The 16,506-nt window shown below is 43.1% G+C and overlaps 1 protein-coding gene across 35 annotated transcripts in view; it reads left to right on the forward strand.

Moving 5' to 3' along the window:
• Positions 1-16,506, forward strand: part of MAGI1 (membrane associated guanylate kinase, WW and PDZ domain containing 1) — a 327,842-nt gene that overhangs the window by 203,746 nt on the left and 107,590 nt on the right. The window contains exon 1 of one of the 35 annotated variants that reach the window (XM_074550439.1): positions 616-1,022. The exons of the other annotated variants lie outside the window; for them this stretch is intronic. The gene's annotated coding sequence lies outside the window, so the exon portion shown is untranslated. Of the gene's footprint in view, positions 1-615; positions 1,023-16,506 lie in introns of those variants that run through there. 35 annotated transcript variants of the gene reach the window in all.

Here is a 16,506-nt window from a genome sequence, read left to right on the forward strand (position 1 = left end):
TCTTTACTTTGTGCAGTTACAGAAAAACTGAATGACTTTCATAAATGTTTCTTCTTCATGTTTGACCCTATGGGTCCTACCCATGAGTGTATTTAAGGGGAAGATGCCTCCAGCATGCTGTGTCTGCCACCTTTGCTCCCCACTCCCAAGGATGGCACAGCGGGTGCTTTATTTCTCTATGTGTGTTTGGGGGGGGAGGGTATTCCTATATTAATATCTTAAAATGGTTTATGGTGTGGAAAGGAGGAGAAACAAAGAGCTTATCACATTTTCTTCTTTAGAACAACAAAATGGAAATCAGTGGCTTTGTACTGATCAAGGATGCACTAACCGTGGTCAGCCTCACTCTCCAAGAATGTATCAGGCTCTCTCCAGGATCTCTGTCTGATGCTTTGTGCTTATTAGAAGTCTGAATGGCACTTCATTTCAGAGTGACACTTCATTTTCCCAACTGAGTCGATTAGGAAGATATCACCCATCCTCAAATCTTTGCGTTCAGTTTTATTTTTTTCCCCCTCCTTGCTTGGGAAGGGGACAAAAAAGGAAGGGGTGGGGGGGAAAAGAAGGGTGAGAGGGAAGGAAAAAGAAAGCTTTTCCCTTTAAAGTGAAGCCTTTCTGGGGCTTAGCCTTTTCCCCCAGGCTGGGGGGAAGCGAGAGGTCCGGTGAGATGATTGTCAGGATCATGTGGTGCGTGCGGTGGGTGCTGCGAGGGAGAGCCGTGTTTATCCAGGGCCATGTGGAGGTGGGCGGGTGCCTACCCGGGGACAGGGGACAGGAGAAGCTGGGCTCCTGCAGCAGCCACGCTGTGAATAGCCCACATTGACTGAACTGTCTAACCGGACTAATTTGCTGTGCCTGTGGGCTTGATAAAAGAAGCAGCTGCTGGAAAGGGCTCGCTCAGATGCATGTAGATGAGGCTGTGGACTGCCAGAAGGATCCAAGCAGATTTTTTTCCTCTCTTCCTTGCTGCATTTCTGCTAGGATCCCTCTACCTCCGGCTCCCGTGAAGTTGCATTGATCAGGTAAACTATTTTAGCTTTGGGGCTGGCTGGCCAGCGTGCCAGCCCCGGGATGGAGAGCGGGATGAGCGGGCTGTGCTGCAGGAACAGCTCCCTTTGGAGCAGACACACATTTTCACTGCTCCCTGCAAGCTGGCAGTCGGGGAGGCTTTGAAAATTGTGCAGCCATGTTACACAGCCACAATTATTTGCCTTTCTCTCCCCCTCTCGTCCCCGTTTAATTTTGCTTTGAATAAGGCTAAGTCTGGTGTTTCTCGTTTGCATCTGTCGATGCACCAGCCAGCCATGTTTTTCATATGATTATGTGCTGTGCGGGTCTTGCTGGGAACGCAAAGATGTTCGCTGTCCTTTCGGAGTCAAGCCCTTTACGTCTCCTCCTGGGGGGAGGGAAAAAGAAAAAAAGGAAAATATCTATAGCATGCTGCATGGATTCTGTGAGCGCTGGAGACGCGGGTTAGAGGGCTCGTTTGGAAGCAGGGGGAAGATGAGAGCTGAAGGCTCCCTACATCCCCTCACCCACCAAATTTGATTCTTTGTATTAAAATAGGTGTTGTCCCATATCATCCCCCTCCCCGCAATCCCTACCCCCTCCCGCATTTGCATCTATTTTTAAGTGTTGATTAAATAAAGCTATGGCTCAGCTGGAGAAAATGAAGAAGGAGAAGGATGAAAAGGATGGCCTTTTGTGTGGAGATCTTTTGTGCGGCTCACCCGCCCCCCTCCAGCTTCCCGGGGTAGTACCAGCAGCCTTTGGTTTAACTGGCTGCTGCCTGCAAAAACAGCTTGGCAGAATTTGGGGAAGGGGCGCGGATCTGGGGGGGTAGGGGGAGCTGCCGTGTGTCTGCTCGCAGCGTGAGAGAGATGTTAAACGGGATTGAGAATCTGCAGACTGGAAAATGCTGCACAATTTAACGGGAAGGGCATTACCTGCAGGTATTAACCCTATTTACCCACAGTCTCTTCTCTTTCTGCTTTTCTGCCCCTCGCACTCGCTGTGTGATAGCTCTTGCGTTTCTGCAGAGAGAGCCTGGGTGCTCTGGAGCACAGGGGTGATTTTACCTGCCACGTCTGAGAAATGCCCTGTAAATGCCTTCAAAACCTGAGTGTTCCATTTCTCCTCGAAGGAAGTGTTAGAAGGTGTTGTCCCTCCATGCAAGACGTGTCAATCAGCAGGGTGCACCTTATGAACTTTTATGAATGAGGATGGGATTCACTCACTGTGGATATTTCTCCACTTTTCCCCACTTCCAGTGTCTCTGCCCCAAATGTATCCTATGTGCAGTCCTGCTGTAAGTGTTGCCACTGTTGGGGTCACAGCTGGTTTGTTGTGGTGGCATCAATGGCTCCTGTGGTGTGGGAGGTCTCTGAGAGAGCCCTGGCATTCCCTTCTGCTCGAGGCAGTGCTGTTTTATCCCCACAAATACATCCAGGTCGAGATCCTGGTTAAATGGGGGTGATTTTAAGCTGTTTGTCACCTGCACTGGAGGGTGGAGCATCTCTTCTATATTAACCTTAGTTTCAGGCTCTGCTGTTTTAAAGATGTGGGGGAGCACAGTGCCTTGAGCATCCTGACCCACTGGAGACCAGAGCACTGAGCTCAAGGGTGCTTGTGCTGCTCTGCTTTCCTTCTTCTGTGCACACTCACACCTGAATACAAAAATTTGGCTTCACAGCCTGATTGCTGTTGGCCCTCACAGCCAGAACCGAGCAGGTTGTAAATTGCAATGTGCCAAAATGGGCTGTATCTAAACCCTGATTTTCTCCTTCTCATTGTACAAACCAGAATTAGGCTTGCAGTGGGGTAGCTTTGGATGCACATCATTCGTCCCTGCAGGAATATGGGGGTGTCATTGTGCAAACGTCTTCCAGGGTTTCAGAGAGAGTGCACTGGGTCCAGGCCATTCCTGGAGGGGATCTAACCCCTAACCCAGCAGCCTGAGCTTTGTTGTTCAGGATGTCAGTGCCTGATTAATCCCTTCTCTTGTGGGATATGGGCTGAGCAGAGATTGGCTATTGTCAATGTGAATTACGGAGTGGATGAGCATGTCATCTGTTGCTTTTAGAGGTATGCACTCTGAAATACTCATGCAGGCAGCTGAAACAAGCTGAAAGGAATCCGAGGGAAGGAAAACAGTAAAAATTGTGAAACTTCAGGTTGCCTGTGGGCTGTCTCACCAGAGGGGGATGCTTTGTGGGGATTCAGATGCCTCTGCTAGGTGAACCATATGAAAACATAAGTGACTCAGTTATCAGTAAGGTTAAAAAAATTCAACTATCAAATTAAAAGCAACAGCAGCAAGATATCATTGCATAGAAAGGCAGTTTTAATTTTCCAGTTTCTGGGTAAATTTCCAGCTATGATTTTTATCTGCTTTCTGTTTGCCTTTGTTTTTCTCCCAGATGTAAGCAGGTGAACATAGAAATGAAACAATGAGATGAACTGCACATAGAATATTGGAAACTAAAATTGTAAAATACAAAATTATTAAAAATGAGAAAAAAAAAATCTCAATTCTGCTGTCATCTGCCTTGCAGGCATAATTAAATCTAGGACCAGTTTTCAGGCAGAGCAGTGATTTTCAGCTTGGTGGTGTCATTTTTAAGCTCTCACTGGTTTCCTAGCCAGTGACTGTGTCTGGATGGATACATGATTGGAAAGCCAGTTTGCAATATGAGGTGCTGTGCTTCAGCTGTCCCTTCACAGCGTATTTGAAATACTGCTCTTCATGTGTCTTCTGGCATTTTGTAGGATGGTGAGGTTATCATACAGTCTTCTTAGGTTTCAATTAAAAGGAAAAAAAAAAAAAAGGAAAGAAAAAGCTTTTCAAGAATTTGGATAGTAATAAGTAGATAAAAAAACAAACAAACCCTCCATGCAGCTACCTAAAAGAGTTTCACCCATGATGTTGATCTGCTGTATAGGTTGTCACTCTGCTTAAATTCCACAGCAGAACTGTGACACCATCTGTTCCCTTTCACTGTGTGCAAAAAATGGTTTCCTTTCATTAGCATTAAGCTGCATAAAGAGACTGGAGATCTAGAAATATCCCAGTCTTTCCCTGACACATACCTTCTTATGACAGAGTTCATTGCAAACATCACTCCTATTCCTAAGAGAATGGGAGGGTTTTAGTTATATTTTATTAAAGATCTTTGAATAGCAGGGAAATAAAATAAAAAATCACCCCATCCATATACTGCAATGAAACCAGAAAGCTTTCTGAGATGTGTTAAGATGATGTTGATTCAGAACAGCTGTCTTTACTATTGCATGCCCTGAAGGCAGTAGGGCTGCTGTCTGCCAGTGTTGGTGGTATCTGGACTGCTTTGGGGCCTCTGGGATGCAGTGATTTGCTGAGTGTGGGTCAAACCCCACTGTGCCCATCCTCAGAATGTGACAGTTTATCTTCAGTAGTTCTCTTTGTGCTAAAAATTCAGATCAGAGACCTCTGTAAAGTCTTAGTAAGGTCCTTAGATCAAAAATTATTATTCAAGTTATGCATTTTGCTTTCATTGTCTCTTTTCATTGGCCGCACTGTGTTTTAATGTTATTTTAATGCCAATGCAGTGACCTGTTGGTGATGACACAGAGATGTGAATTCAGCACTGCCCTGTTGCAGGCTCATCCTCTGGCTACCAGGATAACCTGGTAGATAAATGCTAGGCAGAAGAAATCAACATCAGTGTTCTCTGAAATGCTATCTATATGTAAATCTGTGGTGCCATTTAGTCCCCTTTAAAAGTTGCAAAGCACTTTCAGTTCCTGTTTAGTGGTTGCTCCCTGTGAATTACATGAAGCAATGAGAGAGGTCAGCCAGTGCTGTCCTGTGGGAATGAAACCTCTTTTTGTTGTCGTTCCACTAAGCTGTTGCAAATAACATTGGAGATGCAGGGAACACAGAGCAAAACAAGGCACCACCATTGCACTGCATACCCAGTAGATCTCAGCATCAAATATTTACCAGGCACTGCAGATCTCAGTTGTCATCTCCTCGTGTGGAACAAGGCACAGAGCCCCACTCTGCCCCTTCCTCCCAAAGGTCCCAGAATTAAAATATTTGCTAGCTGTGATTAATAGAGACACCTGACTGAGCCCTTGTCAGGGAGGAGCCTCTCAGCATTTTGGATCAGGTTTAAGGATCAGACTTCAGAGCTTGATAAGCACAAGCCTAAGCTGGAGGGAGTGCAACATACTTAGTTTAAGCTTATCCCAACTGGTGAAATTTAGTTCCCTCGGATGTGACAGGGAACCAAATTTTGTAATTACTTTTGTAATTTTTAAGTCATGTTTGTTATGATATAAAAAAAGTTTTTGCCCAATTATCTTTTAGTGATTCCTGTGTCCTTTAAGCCCCATTATTTCCTCTCAGTTCTCTTTTTCAGTGGAGAAAAGAGCACTGTTGCTCAGGTGCATTTTGAAACTTCAGTTCTGGTGACATCTTCCATTCCAACCCAATTTAACACCACCCCAGCTCTTTCTCTACAAGCTGGCAGGCTGAGGTGAATGGGCTGTCAAGGTGTAGGAATTTGGCTTGTCATGCAGTCCCAGGGAAAGGCTTCTAAAAGAAAATAGGCCCTTGGATTTGGTGTTGTCTGAGCAGCTGGTAATTTCCTCTTCTCCCATCTAGTGAGGGGCTGCTAGTTCCTGATCAAAAGAGCAGCATGTCCTCAACATAAAACATGGTTTGGTTGGTGAGTTTATGCCTTTTAAAGAGACCTAGGTCTGTGGGATGCTGTGGTGCATGACCTGTCTGCTTACAGATGGGGCTGGCATAAGCTCTTCTCCACCAGGACCTTCTCTCCACCGAAGCAGCAATTTGCATTAAATGTGTCAGAGCTGAATAAGTTTTAAATTTTTCTCTTGTTACAAAATAAAAGGTCTGATTTTTTCTACTCAGTTTAATTGGAGAGAATTTGACTACAGCACTATCATGACAATGGTAAAAGAAAGGCAGGTCTTTGTAACTGACTACGCTGTGAAAGTCCTGGGAGCAAAATTAATCCTGTGCAAAGCAGTTCTGATTTGGGGAAACCCCCAGGAATGTCTCCTCTGAATTCTTGCCCAAATCACATTGCTTCAAGTCACAGTTCTTAAGATGGCCTACAAAAATACGGAATCTAATTTGTGGCAGCAATGTGTGATCCAGTGTATAAGGAGCTGATTTGAGATAGAGATGGAGGAGGGAGGATGTGTGATTTCAAAATGCTGGGCTGCAGATTTTGCTCATAATGACAGGGAGTTAACACCTGTCCTCCAGCAGCCTGTCCTGGCACAGAATTGCCCCTGTGGAGTCCTGAGGGCAGCTGAGCTTTCTGGCCAAGTGTGGGAGCGAGCTGCATCCTGCCCTGCCAGGGATGGGTGGTACCCAGGATCCAGTGCAGCCAGTGGGAGAAAAATGGTGTTTGGTACAAGGAGGCTTGGGAAGGGGTAAAGCCATAATGCTGAAATGTTCTGAATATCCCTCAATTCTGCTCTGAAAAGAGTCAGATCTTCCCCTCAGTGTGTGTTGCTGCATCTTGCAGATGTATTGAAAATCTGTGTTAGAGCTGTGAGCAATTAACACATTTCCTGAGGACACATGGAGAGAAACTAAACTTGCATGTGATCTAGCACAGTTCTGCCTTAATAGATCTTGGCTTTACCTGTGATTTAAAGTGGCTTTACTGACACACAGCCACAGTCAAGGGGTGCTGCTCTGGCTGTGTGGAGAGGGCTCATGGTGCCACTGCAGGCTGCTTACACCCCTGGTTGGAGCAGTTTCCTGGGATTGCTGGAATCTTCCCATTGCAATGGATGCAGGCTTTGACCCAAATCCAGACTGGCAGTTTCCACCTGGAAAAGGGTGATTTGGCTTCTCTTCATGGAGATGCCTTCAAAAAAAAACATAGGTAATGAATATGTTGAATGGGAAACAATTTTCTTTCCTACTAAGTATCTTAAGGAGCAAGAACATTTTTATAAGTTCAAGACCTCTTTTTGTTGAGCAAAGATGAGACACAAATTAAAAATAACCCTCACTGCAGCCAAAACACATGTTGGGGAGATTATGGGAGAACTGGCCTTTAATAAACTGGGTTGGTGCTACCACCCTGCTCCTGGAGCATGGAAAGCACATCGAGTTTGTGCACTGCTCAGTGGAAACAGGTGCATACTGAAAGGAAAAGCACTGGGTGAACATCTGCACGAAGGGAAAACAGCAGGTAAGAGGATTTCTTGGAGAAGAGGAAAAGGTTGAGATGAAAAGCAATAGAGCAACTTTTCTGATCTGGAGAATGTTTTTCAGGTAGTGTGGAATGGAGAAGGAATAAACATAGTGGATTTTTTGGAAGAAGGTTGCCAGTCTCAAGTTTCACAGATTTGAGATGAAAATTATGTGATCTGAACGTATCAGTGACTTTTCTCTGCAATTAGAGTTCCTGATAACTCTTGGATGCTGTGCATGTGCTAAGACCTCATTCAAAACATTCAAACATAGATTTTAGTACTGTGCTGGATTGGGGCCACCATGATAAATAAAAATGTTAATGATTTTCCAGGCTCATACTTAAAATTCAGTGGTGGAAGTTTGCAAACGGATTGTGCAGATTGCCAAATTAGGTCCAATTACTCAAATTTAGATGAGCTTAGCATAAAACATACAAATGTGTTCAATGCAGTATTCTGCTTAGGTCTGTGATTTCATTTCACCAGGCTTATATTTGCATGAGTTCATTAAAATTGGTTCCATTTCTTTTTTCCCTTAGCATCGCTTTGAAAAAGTGGTATTTAAGCTGGGGAAAAATAGTAAAGAACAGACTTGTAATTATAAAATGAAGCTAACTGGAGTCATGCAGCACTGCTGTGGTTCATTCTGTCAAAAAGGGAACTGGAGAGCTCATTACTGAGCCCAAAGTTCAAACTGACCACTCTTTATTGAAGGTTCCTGGTGTATAAGTCAATTAATTGCAACCTTCTACTCCATGGTTACCCAGTCTCTGCAAAAAAAAAAAAAAATTCCACTTCAGCAGGACTGCTCTTGGTTTGTATTCTAATTAATATTTATTTTTCTTATTAAAAATAAGAACTTGAACAAGGAAGCACTGCTCCTCTTCTGTTTGTTAATCCTTTCAGAAAAGAAAAAAAAAAAGAAAAAAAAAACGAAAAAAAAAAAAAAAGTCATCTCAGCCCAAACAAATGAGAAAATCTCCAGACAGACTAAAGGCTTTAATGAGGTTGTTACCTCTCTAAAGCCACATGACCCTTTCTAAAGGTGATGGCCTGGCATCTCCTGGAACATGGAGACATGTCTACTTGTCTGTATTAATGGCTTTATTTATTGTTGTATAAGGTATCCAAATGTCAGAATAATGTTTATGTTTATTTAGAAGTACCACTTAGTGCTCCAGTAAGTTGTGTTTGTTATTTGGAAGTTTTTTTATCTTGTTCACAGTCCAGATGTAAGAAAGAGCACTTACTCTGCATGCAAAACCACTTTTTAAAAAAGAGCTGTAATACAGCTCCACACCCCCAATATGTGTATCTGTATTGGCATAAGAAAGAATTATCCATGCTGTGAGTCTGAACACTTTCAAATAGCAGTTTAAAAAATACTCTCCAGCAGTCTCAAAGAAGCCCTAATGTTTAATAAATTGGTAATGAGCTGCTTTAAAAGTGTATTATGGTATCATAACAGCAACTTTGAAATCGAGATTGCAGACTGTTTTTCTACTGCAAGCAGGTTCTGACTGTCTGCCCTCACTCAGCCTTCTCCAAAGAATGGGTTTCAATTTGAAATTCCTTGTGTGTGATGGGAAAGGGTTGTTCCACTTCTCCCAGTCCCTGTCTGCTGAGGATGATTGCCCAAGGTGTTTCCTCTCATTCTCGTCTTTTGTCAAGATGTAGTGATTTTGATTTTGAAAAAGTGCTCTGGCTCTTGGATAAAATGGAGTATGTCAGAAATTGTTTGGTGTAGGAGAAAAAACATTGTTGTTTGGTCGACTGCCATGACAGTCATGCAGGTGTTTTCAGAATAGCAGGATTGTTTGCAGGATGTAGAAATTCCTGAGACAAATCCTCTCTGACCTCGGTAAACCTTAGTTACCGATGGGTGTGGTAGCTTAAATACCTTACTGTAGTCATAAAATTAGCCATGAAAATAGAATCTGATCTCTGGAGAGCCCAGAGTGCCCTATTTCCCCACTACTTCCCAGTACAGCACCCTTAATAATCAAAAGAATCAGTGTGTGCTGGATGTGCCTTTGTTGGTGCAGCCCCTTTCGGCGTAGGTGCTCCCGCGCCACATGCTTCTCCTGCTGGAAATGGGAACAGTAGCTCCATTATTTGTGGAATGATTCCTGGTGAATGCTAACATTGCAGCCACTTCCTCTGAGTGCCCTGGTGCTGTCAGTGTGAGTTTGTGGGGAATGCAGTCACATTTTATGTTTCCACGCTGTCACCACCGAGCCAGGCAGGGCAGCCTGGGCAGGGACGTCTGGCACAAGCAGCTCTCAGTTGCTTCCTCCGTGAAAGCTGTTGCTTATTCATTTCATTTGTTTCTCTTGCTGTGTTTTGGAATAACCCCCCCTACAAAATGCAGACCTCCAAGTGATAATTGTGTGAAGTTTTGAGGCTAGCCTCAGTGGCTGAGCTGTGAAACAGGGAGTTGTAAATAAGGGCTGCACTTACCCTTGGACAAGTCTGGAATGAACGTTCCAGCCTTTTCACTCCGTCTGTCACTTCCAGCCACACAATCAGTCTGAGTTGCCTCATCTAAAAAAAAACTAAATTGCTAGGTTTTTCATGCCTCCCAGGAGTGCAGGTAGCCTTCATGGGACAAGCACTGTGCCCATGGGACATCCTGGCTCTCTGGCCGTGCCAGCCCCGCACTCAGAGCTGTGACGTGTTTGAGTTCAGTGGGAGCCAAGGTATGTGAAAACAGTCACTGAAAAGAACATTTAATCTGGACTCTTTTAAGCAGACGTGGTTTGAGGTTTCTCTTTGCTTTTGGAGGTCAGAAGGGGCTCCCATCTGCAGCTCATTTGGCCAAAATCCATGTGATGGATCCAACGTTATCCAAACCAGGTTATCCAATCCAAACGTTATCCAAACCATCAAAACAACCAGGTTTTGTTGTGATGGAGGAGACATGGCCCAGTTAACATGACATCTTATGGGTGCCACCTCCCTCACAGGGAAATACAGGACATTTCTTCTGTGTGTTCTGGCTTGCTGTATGCATCACCCTTATTTATGTCATGGTGTTCTGTGCTATTCCTCCACGAGAAGGCTCTGAGCTGATGTCAATGCATTAACTCAAGAATCTCTCTCTTGTGTTTTCCACCTTGAGATTTAGCAAGCATTACCTAAATTTGGATTGCAGGACTTGAAATATTTCTTGGTCTTCCTGTTTAAGAGAGATGCATCAGGGCCATCTGTTTTTCCTCCAAATTTATGCAGAAGTAATGCTTCGAGTCCCTGCATTTCTAGAGAAAGAAATCAGGGCCACCAGTGTTGTTCAAATTAGAGGTTGGCTTAATTCAATACAACTTAAGAGATAAAGTACTGTGAGTTCCCTTAGGTTTGTTGAGAAACTAAGGTAAATGTTTACATAACATTAAGTGTTTATATTTATGTTAAATATTTGCGTTTAGCATTAACACAATACTCAATCTGTGAAGCTCTTGGAGTGTGGCTTAATGGGCAGAGCACAGCAGTTCAGGTATGTAGGGGGTGGTTGCAGATATGTGTTCCTGACCTTCTTCTGTAACCTTGGGGAGCTTTTTCTTTTCTGTAAAACAGGGATAACAATGCACCTCTGCTTTAGCAAAGTGTCTTTAAGCAAGCTGATGAAGTGCTACATCCAGCCAGGCCAGGATAAGAGCCTTTATCTGCTGTGTCAGTTATTCCTTTCTAGGGTGGCTGCTGGGGGAATAAATAGAACCTGCTCCTCTGTGTTACAGCCCTGCCCAAGTTCATGTCTGTTCTATATTTAAACATGCAGTTATATGTTTTAAGACACACTTCTTTACCAGTTTTGTTATTAAGCACATGTGCCTTTAATAGTGTCTTTGGGACCATAAAGTTTGAATGCTGGATGCAGAAAGGGGAGAACAAGGAAACCTTTTAACCTGCACATTATTAGAAATCCATTTCAGATGATCCCTGTGGAAATGTTACTGATAGTTTTGTTTCTGAAGGAAGACAGTAACTAGTCATGATTTTTCCAGAAAGGAAATGCTATGAACTGTGCAGAACCTAATGAAGGGGAAGTGGCTGATTTATTGTGAACAGTTATAGCTTTCTGATGTTCCTGGATTTTATGTTAATCTTGTTGTGTCGACTTTGTGTTGGGAATAATTGAGAAACATGGAGGATTGAGTAGCTTTTGTAGTCCATAAAATACTGTGTTGTGAGTGTAGATTATAGTCTTGATCAACTTCAGCACCAGTTTCTTTTATAACTTTTCCAGAATTTTAGCCATTTTAATACACTGAGTTATGATACATCATAAAGTTCAGTATAGAATTGTGTCCTATGGAAGATTGCTTTAAAGGAGAGGTTCCTTTAAACATGAAGAAGAGAGGACAGGAGGAAGCGAAACATTAAAGAAAACCCAGTCTATGTAAAGTGTAAATTCTCTCATTTGAATTCTGAGCATATGTTTCTTTAGATATGAAGACGTACAATGGCAACAGCACTGCTGTATTTCCTGCTCTTGCACAAACTGGGAATGCCACATAAGACCTACCATGCTGGGAATGATCAAAAGCCTCCCCCAGGTTTTTGGCTCATCCTTTGGTCTTAAAATGCCTTTTGAAGGCAACATATGTGGAAGAAGTAAGAGCAGAGGACAAGGTGCCAAGGTTTCTGCTGTGATGCCCGAGCACCACTGAATTGCAGGAGCAGCAGGGTGCAGGGGAGGTGAGCACCTTTGGGCATCCTTTGAGGTGCCTTCCAAAGCCCTGCCTGTGCTCCAGAATTGTCACCAGCCCGTGTTGTTTTCCTCCCAGCCGTTACAGGGCCAAATGAGCAGTGAATTTTGCATGATCCGTAGGTTATCTCTCCACAATGACTCCTGATCAGAAAGAGGCACCATGTAGCTCCTAAATAGCTATTTTATGAGAGCTCTGCTATTTTATGGGAGCTCTGCTGCAGTCTTTTAGGGGGAGCAGAGCAGAATGTACTGAGCTTAAACTTGTGCCTGCATCATCTTTCTGTGTTAACAGGAATTAACACATTAAAAAGGGATTCCAAAGGTGCATTATGTAAATCAGTCCTAGATTTCAGAGAAGATTGGCCTTTCTGTGTTAAATATGATTTTGAACAGTAAATTATGTGATTTGTATAGAAAGTATGTGGTCATGGTAACTGAGATACACTTATCATATATACCTGAATTCACCATCTCAGCTAAACTTTGAGCTTGTGACATCTTCTGCTTAAAAAGAGAAAAAAATTCCATGTCCAGTAAAAGAAATTTCATATTTTCTGCTTTCAACTCAGAAATTAATCTTCCACATGACATATTTCTAATATCACCTAGGTAGCTGGGAAATCCTCCTTTTTTCCTACCAAATTCAGTGTGTCAGAGCTGAGCACAGGATGGGTGTGGATTTATGCTGCACTGAGCACAGCTCCAGTTCTAGATGCCAAGATGCTGGGTGTTTAAAAAGGTTTCCTAGAGAGCTCAAGAAACAAGAGCTTGATGGTACTGCAGCATGGAAAGTTTTACCTACCCTATGAGAGGCCCATCTCTAGACTTGAGAGAGAGCTGTGCAATCAGACTTGAAAGCTGTAACACTTAAAAGCTCTCTCTTTATTTTTTTTAGTGTTTTATTATTTCCTGCTGAGTTCCTATATTGATGTAAAAACATGTTCTGTTACAGTGCACGTATTTTTATTAAACCAGAGTCTTTCTAATTTTTCTGTGCACCAGTGCAGAAGAAGGAAAAGCTGCAGAGGGCTTCAGCAGACTGGAATGGCCTCTGTATCTCCAGATGGGCTGTGATGAATAAAGGTTGTGTGAGTTTGTAACAGCTGAGGAGTCCCACTGATGTTGGTTCTAGCATGGCTTAAACTTAAAGCTAAAGGAGAGACAGCTTGTGCATGTTGGCCAGATTTAGAGCTCTCACTGGTTTTTATTCTTAGTTTAGTGTGGGGTAGCCTGAGAAGGGCACATTGGTCACAGGTCAGAGCTGTGCTGGGTGTGCAGACACTCAGCATGGAATCAATATGCAAGATTGCCCACAAGACATGATGCAAACTGATGTAGACAGGAAGGGACTGTGTGAGACAGCCTGCTGGGCAGTAGCTGGTGGTCCTGGCTCCTTGGCAAGCCACTGGCTGCCAGGAGGGACTTTGGATTTTGGAGCATTATGGACAGAGAAGGCTGGGAATCCTCAGTGTAGATGGATGGCTGCTCACCCCCTCTGTGTTACTGTGTACACGAGTGGGAGGGATGGAGCAAACACTGCTGGTGGCAGGTGGAGGGAATGAGGTGTCAGTGGATATTCTGCAACATAAAATTGCAATATGTAAGAGACAAAGGCATGAGTTAACTTATTAAGGTCTCATATTGACTAGTGTTTAAAGATCTCTCTCATCAGAAAAGAGATTCCACTTTGATTTTCTCAATGGATTCTCTTAGGATTTCTCAGTTGCTGTGATCCACACCTGGGTTGATTTTTAGTGTGAGGGTGGTGGGGTCCTGGTAGCAGGTTCCCCAAGGAGATAGCAGGAATCCCCAAGGATTCCCCACCCCTGGCAGTGTTCAAAGCTAGATTGATAATGCCTTGGTAATCCTGGTCTAGTGGGAAGTGTCCCTGCCACGGTTGGGACCAGGTGATCTTTGAGGTCTATTCCAACCCCTTAAGATTTTATTATTCTGATGATTGTCAGTTGGGCTCTCCATGAGCTTACCACAACTCTCGTAATCTCAGAAGCAAAGGTAGAAAGAGATTTTGTGCCACAGTTCTACTTTTTCACTCCTTCTGCTTGAGGGAAGTTTGGATTTTCTCCACCTTTCACCCTTGGCACTCTTCCATGTTGTTTTTAATTTCAAAGCAACATGGTGCTTTTTGCTCAGCTGGAAGAGTTGGCACATAGTTCTTTTGTGCAACTGAGACAATAAACTGCTGTATTAATCACTTCACACAAGGTAATAAACAATAGCAGAACTGTTGCTTTTCCCTCTCAGGTTTCTACTAAAATAATCCGACTTTCTGAAGGCCTTAGAAGTGGGATTATAAAACTGGATTTAAGTCTCTGCCTTTCCTAGTGTCTTCTGCCTGACCTTGCACCATGTGAGATACCTCTAATTGGCAGTGTAATTACCTAAATGTGTTCTTATTTGGAAGCAGGATTGTAGACAAACTTTGTGTGTCATGTACCTGGTAAAACCTCGTTTAGCTGTGGGGAAAAGAACAGTCCCTGGCATCCTGAGCCATATGGCTTTCTGTGAGATGTTGCTAGGTGCAAGCTGCCTTTCTTCTCTGGCAAGATTAAAAGGAAAAAATGAGCTAAGATTGCCCTTTGGGGATGGTTATTGATAGGATGTGAGAAGCCCTTCAAAATTCCTCTTCTCAACCTTGCTTATTTTGGGAACAGCACAAAGCATCGAGCACACACCACAGCAGATAAAGGGAATTTGGAAATCACAGGCCCAGACCAGTTTTTCACAGCCATGGGTTTTGATCTTTGGAGGTTGACACTGTTTTACTGTCCCAGCCCACTGCTGTAAACACCATTCTGGGAAGGCACAGCAGGAACAGGGATTTCAGAGGCACCACACAAAGGTTACAGGCTGGTGTGCCCAGGGAAGATGATGTCGTTCTTTTCTTCTTCTCTTCTGAGGGCTGGGAGACCCATGTAAAGCCTTTGTCAAGAAGATGTTACAATTAGAAAGTGAGCTGCACAAAGTGAGAGTGTGAATGCATTTAGCCCAATGCACAGGCAAGGAGAAATGAATTTTCCTCCTTTATTTCACCGTATTTAATTGCACAGTTGGTCTAAGGGGGAATTTGCAGTGCGGTGCTGCAGCACAGCTGGGCTCTGGTCAGTGCTCAGTGCTGGTAGCTGGGTTTTGAAAATCTCAGAAAAACTCACATTTTGTTGTTTACTTTTATTTTTGAAAGCAACAAGAGTTGCTTGCTGGGATTTAAATACACTTAAAACAAATGCCAGAACAGAGCAATCTTTCAGGTTAACAGCTAGCAATGTTAGTGGCAATATTTCTGTTTAGGGCAAGCAACGCACAAAGCAGGAGTGCCTGAAAAGCAGAAAACCACAGCATTTACAGTGGAGAAAGCTGTAGCTTTTCCCTACTGGGACATGGTGCCCATCAACTCAACAGCTGTTCTGCTCTGCAAGGACACTGCCAAGGTTATTAGTGTCTACAAATTGAGTGTCTTGCTGATGATCTTTTGTGAAGTGTTTAATTTCTAGGTGAAGGAAGAAGGGGTGAATAAATTGCTTTATCCCTTGTCAGAGCTCTTCTTTATGAAGTGCAGTCATTTTACTCCCAGTTTGGGATTGGCTTCCATATTTTTTAATTACAAAATTAAAATATTCTAATGATTAAACTCTGCTCAGGAGCAATAGCAATCTCAAATGTTTAACAAAAAAAAAAGAAGAAAGAAAAAAGCCCATACACTAAGCTTCAATGTGGGTCATGTACACATGAAGTCTATTACAATATGTTAAAAAACAAGGTCACTTCAGTATTTCAATATTTCAAGGTGTTTCTGCAGAATTTCTGTGGCCTGGTGTGCAACTGCAAATTCCCAGATGCACCAATGTTGCTACTATGAGGGAGAGAAAATGCCAGAGCTTCATGGAAAACTGTTAAATTCTTCAGGAGTGGCTGCCCAGAGTAGAATGGGCTTTGGGGAGATTTGCTTATAGCAGAAGCCTGCATGATACTTATCTCAGTGAATTGGGCAGACAGAATTGTAACAGGATCAAGAAGTGATCCTGAGCTGATTCTCAAGTGCTTTGGGTGTTTCTTCACTGTCAAAATTTACTTTTTTTTTTTCAATGTCAAACCGTGATTTTCATTTTCTTGAATATCACTCAAAATGCATGAGCTGTGAGCATGGAGTTGGCTTCCTACACAGTGAGAATTACATATGCTTATGTGATTTTTTCCATTAAAAACAATGGTGGGAAGATTCAAAATTCAGAATCCATAAGAGACAGCTTAATAAACACAGATGCAACCCAGAGGAGAAGATTTTCCTTCCAAATTGTATCAGCAAGAATTTTTAAAATAAAACCTGACCTACATTAGCAGTCCCACCTAAAATAGCACACCTTGCAGGTTATTTTCATGTGGTTTTATTTCCTAGCAGATTAGTGTGCTGATGGCAGAATTTCCTCTTTAATAATGCAACAGAAGCATGAGGAAGCAAAGGCAGAGCCAGAGACTCGTGGTTGGAAGGAATCTGGAGATTGGAAGAGATGGCAGAAGGTGCCTCTGTCTTGGGTGGAGAGAGAACTGTCTGTGGCAGA

The sequence above is a fragment of the Zonotrichia albicollis genome, chromosome 12 (assembly GCF_047830755.1).
Source record: "Zonotrichia albicollis isolate bZonAlb1 chromosome 12, bZonAlb1.hap1, whole genome shotgun sequence".
Lineage (NCBI taxonomy): Eukaryota > Metazoa > Chordata > Aves > Passeriformes > Passerellidae > Zonotrichia > Zonotrichia albicollis.